The 14,856-nt window shown below is 48.7% G+C and overlaps 1 protein-coding gene across 1 annotated transcript in view; it reads right to left on the bottom strand.

Annotated features, from left to right (window-relative positions):
• Positions 1 to 13,965, bottom strand: part of CMKLR1 (chemerin chemokine-like receptor 1) — a 69,843-nt gene extending 55,878 nt beyond the window's left edge. The window contains exons 1-2 of the mRNA XM_084820487.1: positions 13,851 to 13,965; positions 5,148 to 5,227 (exon numbers count right to left, since the gene is read on the bottom strand). The gene's annotated coding sequence lies outside the window, so the exon portion shown is untranslated. The remainder of the gene's footprint in view (positions 1 to 5,147; positions 5,228 to 13,850) is intronic.
• Between the last annotated feature and the right edge of the window lie 891 nt (positions 13,966 to 14,856).

The following is a 14,856-nucleotide window of genomic DNA, read 5'->3' as shown; positions in this document are numbered from 1 at the left end:
AGAATTGTGAAGAAAACTGCACAAAAGCTGGGAAAATGCCAAACAATCGGTGCACGGGAGAAAGGGGCGGAGGCCCAGGGAAAGTGGGTGCGGCTGTCTGGGGAACCTGGGGGGCCAAAACCAGGATCCCAGGAGGGTCAGCGTTGGCCCCCTGCCTGAGGCTCCCCAGCCCTGTCCTAAGGTGTGAACGGCACAGCTGCTGAGCCAAAAACACGCATGCCTTTAGATTCCGACAGCTGAAGCTCACAGTGACAACCGAGGGAGGCATTTTCCATTTATCGCCAAAGGGCCATTCTCCCTTGGGTTTCTCCCAAAGAAACCATGCTATTTTGAAAGCTGTGCCTTGTTAGCACTGACATTTAAAGGTCTGCCGCTTCCATCATGTCGAATTAGGGTGGCAGGGCCAGGTAACTCGACAGGAATTTGTCGAGTGTCTGTGGGTCTTTGGGCATGAGGAGCAATGCAGGGTGAGTAAAGGAGGAGCTGTCTCACCGGGTAACCATTCTCGACAGCCACTGGATAGTCATGCTTAGATTACTGCAATATGTGCTGTGTGGGGCTGCCCTTAAGGCTGGTTCGGAAGCTGCAGCCAGTGCAGAATGCAGCAGCAAGGTTATAGCCCAGGGTGCCTCACCACGTACATATTACGCCTGTGCTGATGTGTCTGCCCTGGCTGCGAGTCCATCACCCAGCTACGTTGCAGGCATTGGCATTAGTATACAAAGCCCTCTATGTCTGAGGACCAGGTGACCTCCAGGAACGTCTCCTCCCATGTCAGCCTCCCAGGCCACTATGATCTTCAGGGGAGGCCCTGTTGTCCGAGCCAAGGCCTTTGGATTTCCATTTGGCGACGACGCAGACAGGCCTTCTCTGGCCCAAGTCCAGTTTAAAGATCAAAAACCTTCAGGAGGAAGAGCTGGAGGGCCTTGAAGTTGCCCATCAACTGCCCCTGGACAGCAGGCTGAGCAGGGCACACCCATCTCCTGGTCACCGTCTTCCATACAATGCTATCATCCTGCCGCTTGTCTCGTTCCAATAATGGGAAACTTGCGCTAATTGAGCAGCGATTGAACGGGGGATTGCACAACTCTCCCCCAAATTTGCACAAACCTCCCCTGATTTGTGCAACTTTCCTCCACAGACTAGTGTGGCTGATTTGAGAATGAGACCAACGCAAGCATGCGTTCGACAATTCGCATCTGTTTTCGGTGGATATGTGCTCATGCTCGTGCTCACATTCGGAGCTTCGAAAGGGGCACATTTGCATGTTTTGCAAGCAACACTAAAGTCTCATACACCCCCACCAGCAGGAACCATTTCTCCCAACGGTGCCATGATGCACCGTCACACAAAGAGAATTCTTGTGGGTGGGGGAAGAATGACAACTACCAGCTGGCGGCCAGAAGGAGAAGTGCCTTTTGCCACAGCAGGTGTGCAACACACACACACACACACACATTTATTTATGTATTTATTTATTACATTTCTGTACCACTCAATAGTGCCCTCCTTGAAAGTCTGCTGAAATCCCCCCCCCCCTGCAAAACAATTGGGCCATGGGGGGGTGGCATTTTAGGCCAGCCTTACTTTTATTGAAGCATTATGCCTTACTGATTATTTGACACCTGGATAACTAGAAATATACTACATTTCAGAAAGACAGAAGCACTTTGAATACAGTCGGCCTAGGCAAAATCCACTTTGACGTGGGGCCGCCTGTCAAAATGCCTCTGACATCCAGCTGAGCAAGGTCTTAATGGGAAGCTTGAAATGGCCCACCCTTGACTCTGTGAAAAGGTGGAGGAGACCAAGGGGAAACTATGACTTGCTAAGTTAGTATTGCCATTTCTTTTATGCATAAATTTCTTGGTAACTATGGAACCAGACGAAAAACATGGCAAATGTTCACTTCAAACTAGTCTTCGGAAATATTTATCCTCTGATCCTTGCATACCACATTAAGAGGGTGCTTTTAGTGAGGTCAGAAACAGCTATGTAGGTTGGAAAGAGCTATGTCATTTGAATCACATTTTCTTTAAAAAGCTGCTAACTGACATTTTAACTGTTGTTGTAACACAGCTACCCAAATGGAATTTGCTTTCAGGACTGACAATCGTTATCTCTTTTTTCCCCTACTTCTTTTTCTCTGCCCTGCAAACAAACAAAAAGCAAAATGTTGAATGCCAACAACAGAGACACTTGGACAGATGCTATTTCGCATTTCAAAACACTGTTGTCATTTGGGTGGATGGATTTTGATCCTCCCAAATGCTAACTTGGGGGATGTTCCTAAAAAGAATATCAGGAAAACAGTTGATGCAATTACCCAGGCTGTTGCCAAGAAGAAACTCTGCCCTCCATTTTAATAGAAACAAACGTTTTCCAACTGTGGGAGAGTTATATTTAACCACATACATACCTTACACTGAGTCAGGCCAATGGCTGAGTGCTGACTGGCCCCTCCACGAGATCAAAAGGCGGCGATCTTTCCCAGGCCTTCGGCGCGACACCCTCCTTACAGGAGGCTCATGGGCTTGGGCCTGGAACCTTCTGAGTGCAAGGAATACACTCTGCCTGGAGACAGGCCCTTTCCCAGAGCCACACTGCTCCTCCGATCCCCTGGAATTACCGGGATGGTGGAAAGACGCCAAAAGACAATGCCAGGCCCAAGAGCTCATCTTGACAGGGGACCGGGGGAAAATTGCCAAGAAACTACTAACAGTCCCCAGTCCAGCTCTTCAGCCACCACACCACACGGCCTCGCGTTGCTTTGTCAATGACATTTCAATATCAATACCGTTCTTGTGCCATTCCTAAACCACATACTGTATATAGTTTTGTCACTTTGTTGATTGCTTTATGATGGCTTTTTCTGCCCATTCATCATGTTCTCTAAATACTAATTGTACTCTCGCTTCAAGTTAATAATATTTTCTACATGAATAATAACAATAGTAACAATAATAATAATTTCAGGCATTGTGTATCAATAAACGGATCGATTGCGGAAGCAATTGCAAGCTCGGGAATATGTGAGCTTTGCCTGGAAAATGCGCTCACATTCACCCAGAGGCACTGGTTATTGGGAAGATTAAAACTATAATAGATAAATGCATAAATCTGCACTTGGAGGGTGCAAACAGGGCAAATTCTGATGTTCTCTGAAATTCTTGTACTTCCCTAGATAGTTCTGAGGGAGCAGAAGTCCTTTGGACAGCTGAGGCTGGCGGAGAACTCAGCTCTTGCCCTCTTGCACTCCTCGTGGGCGTCTGACGGGACACCATTGGAAGATCGTGGCTGAGCTGATCTAGATAGGTTTTGCTCTGATCCAGCAGGGCTCCTCTTAGGAGCTCTTTGACAAGAATGGCTTTCATGTGAATCTTTGCTGAAAGCGCCGTCCCAAAAGCTACCTTCCTTTTCAAAGCAAACACGCACAGCCGTGTGAATTGGCTCTGATGCTAAATAAAGCATTGACACACAAGAAGAGACAACCCACGTGCCAGAACAAAAGAAGCCGTTTTGCTGATTTCACCAAGATGGGATGTGGGGTGGGCAGAATGAGACATAAGGACTGTTGCAATCGCTGACCTATAAAAAAGAAGCTCAACCAGCAAAACGAGCTGGGAATCAAGTCGAGGCACGTCTGAGATCTTGATGATGTTGCCAAAAACTAGCTCTGGCGCTTGCATTTCTATAGCTGAGTAGGTAGAGGCAGCTGGATCCAAAGTTGAGTTATAAAGCACATTCCATACATCTGCAACTCAGACTTTCTAAAGGCACGTTTGGCTGGAGAAAAAAACGATTGTTTTTAGGAGAGTTGAAAAGGATTTGAAAGACTGTATGTCCATGCCCCTTTGGTCTCACTGGCTCCTCTGCTCAAACAGGTGTTGCAGGTTTTTGGAAGCAATACACAAAAACCTACCAAACCTTTTTGAGCAGAGGCAAAAGTAGGATGAGTATATGCTCTGCATGCAAGGAGCCTTCTTTTAAGCCACCATCAGCTCTCTGAGAAAACTATCTTCTATATCTTGCCCTGCACTGCAAACATGAAAGTGGTTTGCAACTGGTTAAATTGCCCACCCCCTTGCAAGGGAACTTTGGGAATTGCAGTGTAGTGAAGAACTGGTAATTAAATGGCTAGGTTGCCTCAGTCTGCTTGTAGTTTTTGGCTGCTTTTCAGTCTGTATTTTGTGGTGAAGGACATTGTTTTGCTGTATTTGGGTGTCGTTTAAATCATCTGTATGCGTATCATTCAGCACCCCGGAATTCATAGGATGATGGGCAGTTTAGACATATTTTAAATAAATATATAAACAAATAAAGAAGCACCTCTTCCTCCCACCCCACCCCCACACACCCTCCACACACACATCAAACCATCATTCTCAGACTTCATTAGGAGAAAACAACCATGACAGTTGAAATGGGTTAGATTTGTAATGAAGACATACCTTTAAATTCTTTCCTTCCACTTTGGCTAATTCTGTCTTTCTTACACACAGAGAGAATAAAAGAGGTCTGAAACTGGTTTCCCTGTCCTGGCTTCCCCCAGGGGACTTCCAGGTGGCTGGGTGTGTTACAGTTCTGTTGTGCCAGCCTCTGCTTTGACCCCTCAATTCCCAGAATTCCGTGGGGAGGGGCGGAAGCCATGACACTTAAACCAGTTTCCTCTGGCAGTGCTGACATGCTTTCAGCAACAATCAAAGACTGACTCTGGCTCAGCAACAGGAAATCCATACTACTGTTTGGTCATTTTCTCTCCAGGGGACCAGGAATAAAAATACTTTGAACTGGATCAAACCCCAGAGTCTATTGGTCTACAGGGGGCCTCCGGCACTGACTGCACTGCCATTTTTATGTTGCCCTTGGTAGCTCAGAAGCACCACACACCCTCTTGGAGGGGCCGTGGCTCAGTGGTAAAGCCCCTGTGGCTCATGCAGACAGTCCCAGGTTCAATCCCCGGCTTCTCCAGGTAGGGCAAGGAAAGAATCCTGCCTGAAACCCTGGACAGCCATTGCTTCCAGTCAGTGTCAACAATACTGGGCTACGATGGACTTAGTCTGACTCAGTGGAAGGCAGCTTCCTAGGTTCCTAGGTCCTTTTTTGTACTTCCTGTGGACCAAAGCAAAGTGCGAAGAACCCCTCACCTGTTCCTCTAAGGTAGTCAGAGCCAGCTGTCAGAGTGGAGCCAAGAGCCAGGAACCAGGAGTCAAACTAGGAGCCAGAGCTGAAAAACAAAGCGCAGGGCCAGAGATAAAATTTGTGTATGGCTCTTTCTACCGAGGAAAGTCTGCAGAGCCTGAGAACACTTGACACTTTTTGAAGACCACAAGTGACACATGTGCCAGCAGTGCAATGCGGCAGCTAATAAGGCTAATGCAATTCTAGGCTGCCTCAAGAGAAGTCTAGTGTTTGGCACTGGTCAGACCTCTCCTGGGGTACTGTGCCCATTTCTGGTATATCGACAAACTGGAAGGTGTCCAGAGGGGGGTGACGAAGACCATAAGGGGTCTAGAGATCAGGTCCGATGATGATGAAAGGCTGAAGGAGTTGGCATGTTTAGCCTGGAGGAGAGATAATTAAGAGGCGGCATGACCGCCATTTTCAAATGTTTGAAGGGCTGTCATGCAGGTGATGGAACAAATTTGTTTTCCATTTTCTTGCTTTCTATTGTTCCAGAGGGCAGGACCTAAACCAATGGGTTCAAATTACAAGGAGATTAAACATTAGGGAAAATGTCCGGACTCTGGACTGAACAAGCTGTTCAACAGTGGAATAGGCTTCCTCATAAGGTGATGGACTCTCCGTCCTTAGATATCTTGAAGCAAAGGCTGAATAGCCACCTAACAGGGGTGCTTTAACAGTAGATTTCCTGCACTGGCAGTGGGGTGGACTAAATGACCTTAGGGACCCCTCCAAACGACGATTCTATGACTGCCCAAGAAGATGCCCAAGCTTCCATCCTGGTGGCTCACTGCACAGGGCAGCCACATTCAGAACACATTCAAGAGTTGCCAGTTCTGTCCCTATTGTCTCCTGATAACAGAGATCCCACCCAGCATGCTTAGGTTTGTGGGAACCAGGAGCAATGAATACTGAGGAAACAGAGAGGGTAAAAATGGGGGAACACTGAGATGGAGTGGAGACACCCTAAAGCCCTCTGCAGGTCGGGTATTGCACCTTCTGATTAATCGTCCTTTCGAAGAACTTGTCCTTCAAAAATCTCAGAGTTGGCCTGAGTTAAAGGGAGCGCAGCACCGACGGAAGCACTGTACATAATCGACACTCAAGGACAGCAGAAAAAACATCTGTCTTTGGTGTGGTGTAGTATGGTGTAGTGGTTAGAGTGCTGGACTGGGACTTGGAAGACCTGGGTTCTGTTCCCCACTTGGCCATGAAACCAACTGGGTGACTTTGGGCCAGTCACTGATTCGCAGCCTAGCCTACCTCACAGGGTTGTTGTGAGGATAAAATGGAGAGGAGGAGGGCCATGTAAGCCGACTTAGGTTCTTTGCAAGAGGGAAAAAAGCAGGACATAAATGTAATAATAATAAGAATAATAATAATAATAATAATAATAATAATAATAATAATAAACAATTGGATCGGCAGTAGAACAAGACACACTTTAAAGGCCTTGGCTCCTATTGGAATTCAGAAAGAGTTCTAAGAGGCTTCCGGGGCAGCCGGAATTGTGCTGAATAGAAAAACTTAAATCAAAAGCTCACTTCTGCAGCCAAGCGAGCTTCTGCTTTTTTTGCCCGCTGTGGCCAAGTTCACCCCTGATGCCAGACAGCGCTTTGCCGAGTCGGCAGCCCTGGCTGGCGATGTGCTGCGAAAACCAGAGAGACAGCACAACGTGACCAGGCCTTAGAGGAAGCGATGTCAAGCTGAACGACCCCAAGAAAGCAGATTCAAATGACTTGCCTGTTCTGAGTTTAGTCGGGTCAACCAGCCCAGGTGGAGCTGGCAAGCCAGGGAAAGGCACTCACGGCACGCGCTGCAAGCGGGCTCCGTCGCCTGCCATCCGAGCCTGGCCGCTCAAGTCCAGAGAAGGGATATGCCCGCTCCTTTTTCTAACCAGAAGATCTCCCCGGATGGTGAGACATCCTGTTCCTTCACCCTTGGGGACTTGATCTGGCATGTGCTGCCCTGCACCGTGAAACACAGGTACAGCCACCATAGATTTTGATCTACTGGGGAGAAATGCAGCTCCTATTCAAGCCCCAGCACCATGATTTCCATAGCGGGAACAACCGAGGAAGATGTGATTCAATGAAGAAAGTGCCTCTAGGCATGCACAGAGTTGTAGACAGCCTTGGGGGGCCTTGTTAAGGCAGAAAGGTTGTACAGATTTAGAAATGTCTTTATGAATAAATAAATAACCCCACAAAGCCCCCTAAATGGGATGCCTCCATTCTCTCTGGCTGACCCTTACACTTTGGAACTCCTTTCCAGAGCACTGATTGGTACTAATGTTCCATTCCTTCCAATCCCTCCTCAAAAGCCACCCTGGCCACGGAGTCCCCAAATGTTTTGCTGATGTTTTTGGCCAGGGCTATGCAAATGAGGCAGACAGGAAGTGCCAGAAGCGGACAGGAACTGCAGTTCCTCTTTCTTACCACTAGATGATATAAAGCCCACCAGCTCTATATGGATCACCCACAATGGCTCCCAGTTATCCCTCGCTACCTCTTCCCCCTGTTCTCTCCCCAACAACAAACAAGCTCCTTGGGACAGAGACGTCTCTTCGTGTGCTATCATACATCATATATTTCAATGGCGTTGTATACCTATGATCACACAGGGGTTGGTTTTTGCTTTGTTTTTCTGCAGTGCTTCATCCACACATGCATATCGGGATTCAGTAATGTAGACAAAGATGAAATGAAGGAAGTGAAAACCATCACAAACTGCACATGCACAACGTTCTATAGGAAATTCCAGGAATCAAGAAGGAAAGGCGGGGGGATTCCTAATGCATCAGATCCACTTCGGATAGAAAACCAGTTAATTCAGAACTCCAAGATCTAGAGTGAAATTTGGAGGAGTAGAATTTCCAAAGCATCCTAGAGGAAACCTGTACTGCAATTTCTGCCCATTGGTTCTAGTCCTGTTTTCTGTTGCTCCAGGGGGCAAGCCTAGAACAGACGGGTGGAAGTTGCAAGGAAACAGATTTTGGCTAAACATTAGGAGAAACTTCCCAAGGGTAAGAGCTGTTCGACAGTGGAAGAGACCACTTCAGGAGGTGATGGGCTCTACTTCACTGGAGGGGGTGAGAACTGCCACCCCAGCTGCCCTTACTTGGAAGACAGCCCCAGTGAAATCAGTAGGATTTGCTTCCAAGTTTAGAGTCGGGTTTCAAGAGTCTTTTTGTTTTGAGCTGCATTCTCTGCCTAGGAAATTCCACTATCCTTTCAAGGAGATTGCAGTTGCTGGGTCCAGGTGGCATTAAGACCGGCACAGCAGGGTGTTTGGCTCCGGACAGAATGTAATTTATATTCCCCTGTCGTGTTTTTAATTTCTAGGATTTAAACAGCACAGCCATGAGTTGTATTAAGGACACAGCTGATGATCCATCACTAGTAAATAAAACAGAAAGAAAGAAAGAAAGAAAGAAAGAAAGAAAGAAAGAAAGAAAGAAAGGGAAAGGAAAGGATGGCGGAAACAACTTCCAGGAGAAGCTTTGGAATAAATTATTTCCCTGTGTTGCAAGGGGAGATTCACTCACCTGCCATTTTTAATGCACTTCTGGATCCAGATAGATAAGGTGAACTCGCCACATTCAGAAGTTAAGACTGGGCACCTGGCTGGCTTTAAAGTTCATGCGTGGTGCAAGCCATAAATTCCACAGAACAGCAGACTCCTGCTAAATGCCACATGCAAATACAACTGTTCTCACCCATTGCTTACGCCCAAGGAACAGGAGAGCAGCTCCTTGGCACAGCAGGAGGCTGAGGACGATCTAACAGTTTCCCCCAGCATAAAATCACGGAGTCAGAGAGCACTTTCCAGACCATCTAGTCCACCTCCTTACTTGACGCGGGAAAACCAGAACAAGAGAATTTCTTTGTTTGCTTGTTAAGATTCTATTCTGCCCAGTAGTTGAAGTTCTCTGGAAGGCTCCCCAAACCAAAACTGAAAACCATAAAATGGGCAAGAATTGCATTTCATTTTTTTTATAAGAACATACCAAAATGTGCAAATTTCTTCATATTCAGGCTGGAAAGAACTTGAGGGGTTTTTTAAATGTAGAATATTAGGGAGAGTGAAACTGACCCATTTGTCCCGGGGGTGGGGTGCTCAGCTCTTCAAAGCCTGGCTTTGAATCTCCATGTAGCATCATGTTTGTGGCGCTGAGCTGGTGTTGCCACCTCTGTTCTCTGACAGCTGCTCGTCTGTGACAGCCATCGAGCAAGCAGGTCCCTCCTGCCCTTGGCTGACAACCCTGGATTTACTGCTCATCGGTCTCGTTGGCTGACCTGGGCCACATCTGCACTCGCGCTTTTCATCGGTATTGAAGTGCACTGATAAGTTGGGGCACATTACCCATTCCGCGCACCACTTTTCTAGCGTTACTTCCTGCTCTTTATTCTGTCTTATCCAAAATACCGTAACAGATGTCATTGTGTGTGCTACGGGGTATAAATGCACAGGAGGGATATAGTGTCACCATGATGGGATTGTATCTATACAGCATGAGGTGTAGATCTGGCCCTGGTGTTCTAGTGTGCTGAGAGGAGGGGAACCGCTCTTCCCGCTTGTAGTTTTATAAACTTCTGTCATACTCCTCAACAGAAAGAATTGTTGCCTTCAACAGCTGAGCCATACTTATTTTAGATCAGACAGCTAGGTTTGTAGGGGGGCATGCTATACATATTGCATGATGCCAGGTAACTGCACAAAACCTGCAGACTACCATCCTAAGAATTCCTTTTTTCAGTTTTATATAAAATAAGTAAGATCCTAGTCCTCATGGCTAGAGAGAGAGTCTTGAACGCATATGCACAATGGCTGGTGCAATCTCAGCTGCTTAAAGTCACACCTTTGGCCAGCTCCGATAATAAAACAAAGGCTCTTTCTGCACAAAGGATCCCTGTTTCTTCTGAACCAGTCACACATCCCCTATTTCTCCAACGCTACAAGCAGTTAATCTAAATTCCCAGACGGGGGGCCCTCCCATGTGTTCAGTGGTGCCGTGATTAATGGTGAATATCTAATGCCTTCTTCACCTTGGGACATTGATATAAACGTGAAGAAAACCCACCGAGCAGTTTCCCATAAATATTCAGAGATTTTAAATATATTGCCCCGTCCTTTGTTAACAGGAATTTATTAGCATGAATCCCTTCCCCTTCGGCGCTTTTTCCTTGGCTGATGGTACCCCACCTTGGCTCCCAGGCGATCTCACACCCCAAAGCAAGGGAGGGAGGCTCACAGACTCTTCAAAGGCAAGATCAGCATCCTGTAACCAGTATCCTGATTACATTCATGCCATTCACTTATTCATTCGTTTATTTCACTTCTATACTGCCCAATAGCCGCAGCTCTCTGGGCAGTTCACAAAAATTAAAACCACAAAGTGCAGCATAAAACAATGTAAAATATGAAAGCTTAAAACCACACTATAACAGTACAGCCACAATCTAAAAAGCTTAAACGCCACTTGCATGAAAGCACACAGGCAATATACACAAACAGCATATAGCTAAAAACAGCTTTGAACTGTCAGTCATAGCTAAAGACACATCCAGGACCGATCAAAACTCATCATGTGCTGCCAAATGCCTGGGAAAAGAGAGAGGTCTTAACCTGCGCTGAAAAGATAACGATGTTGGCACCAGGCGGGCCTCGTTGGGGAGCTTGTTCCACAGATGGGGGGCCACCACTGGGAAGGCCCTCTCCCTCACTGCCACCTTCCGAGCTTCCCTTGGAGGAAGCACCTGGAGGAGGGCCTTAGATGCTGATCCTAGCATACTGGTAGGTTCATTTCGGGAGAGGCTGCCACCAGGTATTGAGGCCCCAGGCTGTGCAGGGCTTTATAGGTTAAAATCAGCACCTTGAATTGAGCTCAGAAGCATATAGGCAGTGCAAGCAGACCAGAGTCGGTCTTATATGCGTGGACCTTGGATGGCTCCTTCAGAGTTGTGACTGGTTCTGACTGAAACCCGTAGTGGATTTACCGCCCCACTGACATCAGAGCCACCCGCCTCCACTGCCTAACTTTTGGCACAATCCCGTGCTCCCTGGGAGGCCTTTCCAAGGGCCATCGATTGGACCTCTCCCTCCAAGGTCAGAGACAGAGAGAGAGCACCAGCCTCGGGGGGGGGGGGAGTCCAACCTCACACTCCCCCATCCCTGCCCCATAGAAAGTTCCGCAGCCCTCAGTCTTCCAGCACCAGAACTCTGATGCTGGAGAAGGGACAGGATGGGGGGGGGCCCCACGGCCACAGCCATGAAGCCGACGGGGGGGGGGGGAATCTCTCTCTGCAATGCCTACCTCGCAGGGTTGCTATGAAAGAGGCAGCCATGCACACCTCCCTGAGCTCCTTGGAGGAAGGGTGGCATAGCGAAGACAGCAAGAGGAGGAGGGCTCTTCCTTCGTGCCTTGCTGGCTGGTCTCACCGGAGGCATCTGACTGCGCTGTCCTCCAGTGTGGTGGAGACAGGATGCTGGGTTGCTTGGACCTATGACCTGATCCAGCAGGCGGGGCTCTTACGTTCTTAATCTAGGCACCAGATCTGTCCAGGTTTCTCCCCAAAGGTTAACCAAGACACTTATTTCATGCAGATCCGGAGTCAAGGGTAGGCGTGGTTGGGCACCTCCCGAGGGCCCATGCCCCAGCAGGGGCCCACAGGCAAAAGCCCCCTGGAGTTGCTCCTCCTCTTCCCCATTGCGACCTGCTTGTTTGCCTGCCTCTCGCTCTGGGCCAAACGGGGGGGGGGAGGAGGAAGAGGAGGAGGAGGAGCGGGCAGATGCAGTGAGGGAGGGGGCCCACCGAGAGTGCCTTGCCCACGGGCCCTCAAAAAGCTGGGACTGAGACTGATTTGACGTACACCCCCCACCCATCTCAAAGCCTTTGCGGGGACAATATTAACCTCGGCACATTTAATATCTCCCAGTGAGACATCGCTCATGACAACACGTCTGGCTCTCAGGCCTGGGGAGGTGAGGGGGCTATCTTTGGGCGGCCAGCAGGCAGACCGCGGGAAGACCAATAGTCCTGCCAGCCAGCAAGGTGACCTCAGGGCTGAGGGCTTCAGATCTGAGAGCTTTATATCGAACAGAGGTTCTGGATGGGCTGTCTGGGGTCACCTGAATCCCCAGGGCCAGGAGGATTCTGGGACACTGTGGTACCTATGCCTCGGCTTGAACTACGGGTTCCCCCCTTAAGCCACTGGGTGGCACAAGGAGCAGTGCCTTGATCCACGTGGCTCGTGGCTCGAATCCCACGGCATCTGACAAAACCAGAGACTCTCCGCCTCAGTAAGGATGGAGGAGGAAGACAGGAGGGGCGCCCGATTGCTCCAATTCATGAACAAAAGGCTTTGATTAAGCCGCGCACCGATCCTCACATCCAATCCCTTAATTTTAATTTATTTTCAGCCTATTTCCAAGCAAAACTCATCAAGACATTATCTCAGCACTCACGCAAAAGGACAAATAATTGCAATGTCTCCTAGAAGCTGAACTTCTCAAATTAATGGTGCCCTGCCTGCAACCGGAAAGGACTGGGGGCAAGGAAGAATACTCTGCACAGGGGCTGCCTCCACAGATTAGCACTTGAGGCGTGATGCCTTCGGAGCTTCTCCAAGTCCGAGATGTGGAAATTGCTCCCTTGCATGAGGGGAATGACGCCCAAAATTATACTGTAAGACAGCCCAGGGCAAGAAACCTCTTCTGTCTTCCCACCCACTGCCAAATTCTCTCTGCACCCTCCAAGACGCCACGGACAGAGAGCTGGCCAGTTTGGACAAATCTATTTATGCATTTGTATAAGGAAAAATATAATATTTTATGATATTCCTTATTTGTGTGTTAAAAACTATATACTGTCCTATATTGGTTGATTTCAGGGTGGCTGACAATCATATCATAGACAAAGAACAACAACTGCTAAAACTACAATGAAACACCACGAGACAACATTCAGTTAAGATCAGCCAAATGTATCTCAGAGGCTAAAGAGAAAAACCTAACCCTGGCACCTAAATGGGGCAAAGGAGGAAGCAATCAAACCTCTCCAAACAGGGTGCAAAAGCGGAGGTTGGATTAGGGAGTGAAACAAATGGTTAAATAAAGCCTCTGCAAATACTTAGGTTTTGCAAAGAACCACCCAACTCCCTCAGCTCCTCCAGCTAAACCCCAAACCCCATATGCTTACTTTTTCCCAATGGGAAATAAATCTGCTACACTTTGAATCATATAACCCTGGTGCATGGGGAAGCTGTGGCTACCTTATAAAGTGGAGGGGAAAAAATCTAAAGGAGCCCTATTTTAGTACTATCCCACCCCCCATTTGGTAGGGTGGGATAGTAAAAACTAAAACCTCCCCCTGTTGGTCTGTTGTGACAGGGCAGTTTCACAGAGGGGTCACAAGAGCCCACTGGGCCAATGCAGACGGGGTTGGGCTCCCATTTATGGCACTGGTCTAAAACCTCTTCCTATTGGTCCATGGTGGCATGACGAGTTTGTACAGGGGTCACATGACCCCCGTCAGGTGATCATCTGGGGCAGGACGTCCAGAGGGGGGACTTCTGGGGATGGGGTGGGACTTCCAGCAGGGGGTCTCGTACGAATAAAGGGCAGGGCTTAGAGTTTCATGCGAAATGGACTTTTTCACTACTCACCTTGCTGGGGAAGGCTTGCGTGGGGCCTTAATCGCTTACGGATGGGCTGTCAGTTGTTTCATGATCTTGTGCGTCACCTTGGCGAAATTTGGCTCAAGGAAAGATGCTGTCCCTCATGCAGAACAGGTGCACCCCTGGATATCCACAGGGGAAACAACTAAAAACCAAGAAATGGGCTGCTGTGCAGGAATTTGGGCAAGTTGTGGGATAAAAATAGGAAGACAATAGAAGCAGCAGTGGGGTTGTCAGAACACACACAGTTTTGCTCACCAAGTCCTTGCTAAAAATGAATAACGCGGTTCTGATGGTGGGCGGGCGTTAGCTACTCAGGCTCCCAAGACGCCAGGGTTGTGGAGAGTACATGCAGGTGTGGCATCAGCGAGGAAGAGAAGGGAAGCTCCGCTGACGAGCAGCACCTCGGGCCGAAACAGCGAGGCTGTAGGAGGCATGGATGGAAAGCAGCGCTTTCCCAAGAGGACGTGCGCCCCCCTCCCCCCGCAGCAGCGTGGCTGAAGAGAGACCCCCTGCACCAGCTGGAAGGAGGGCACGTGCTCGCTCTCGCTGCACATCAGGGAGTGCTGTGCTTCCGAAAAAAAGAGAATGAGGCGAAGAGGCCTTCTGGGTCTGCCCAAAAGTCCATCCAGTCCAGCATCCCACTTCCTCCAGCAGCTGTGGGAATCGTGGTGCTCTGAGATCTCATGGAGGAGAAGGCTATCGATGGCTACATGCCGCCTCCAGTATAAGAACGCAAGAAGAGCCCGGCTGGATCAGACCCAGGGTCCCTCCAGTCCAGCATTCTGTTCACACAGTGGATGACCAGCTGTCGACCGGGATCCCACAAGCAGGGCATGAGTGCAACAGCACCCTCCTGCCATGTTCTGCAGCTACTGCTGTACATAGGCATACAGCCTCTGGTTCTGGAGGTAGCACATAGCCCTCAAGCACAGTAGCCATGGCTGGCCTTCTCCTCCAGGAATTTGCCCAATCCCTTGTAGAGCCATCCAAG

The sequence above is a fragment of the Heloderma suspectum genome, chromosome 13 (assembly GCF_057233095.1).
Source record: "Heloderma suspectum isolate Gila_16-S chromosome 13, 16-S_ref, whole genome shotgun sequence".
Classification (NCBI taxonomy): domain Eukaryota; kingdom Metazoa; phylum Chordata; class Lepidosauria; order Squamata; family Helodermatidae; genus Heloderma; species Heloderma suspectum.
This window is presented reverse-complemented; position numbering and strand designations above follow the sequence as displayed.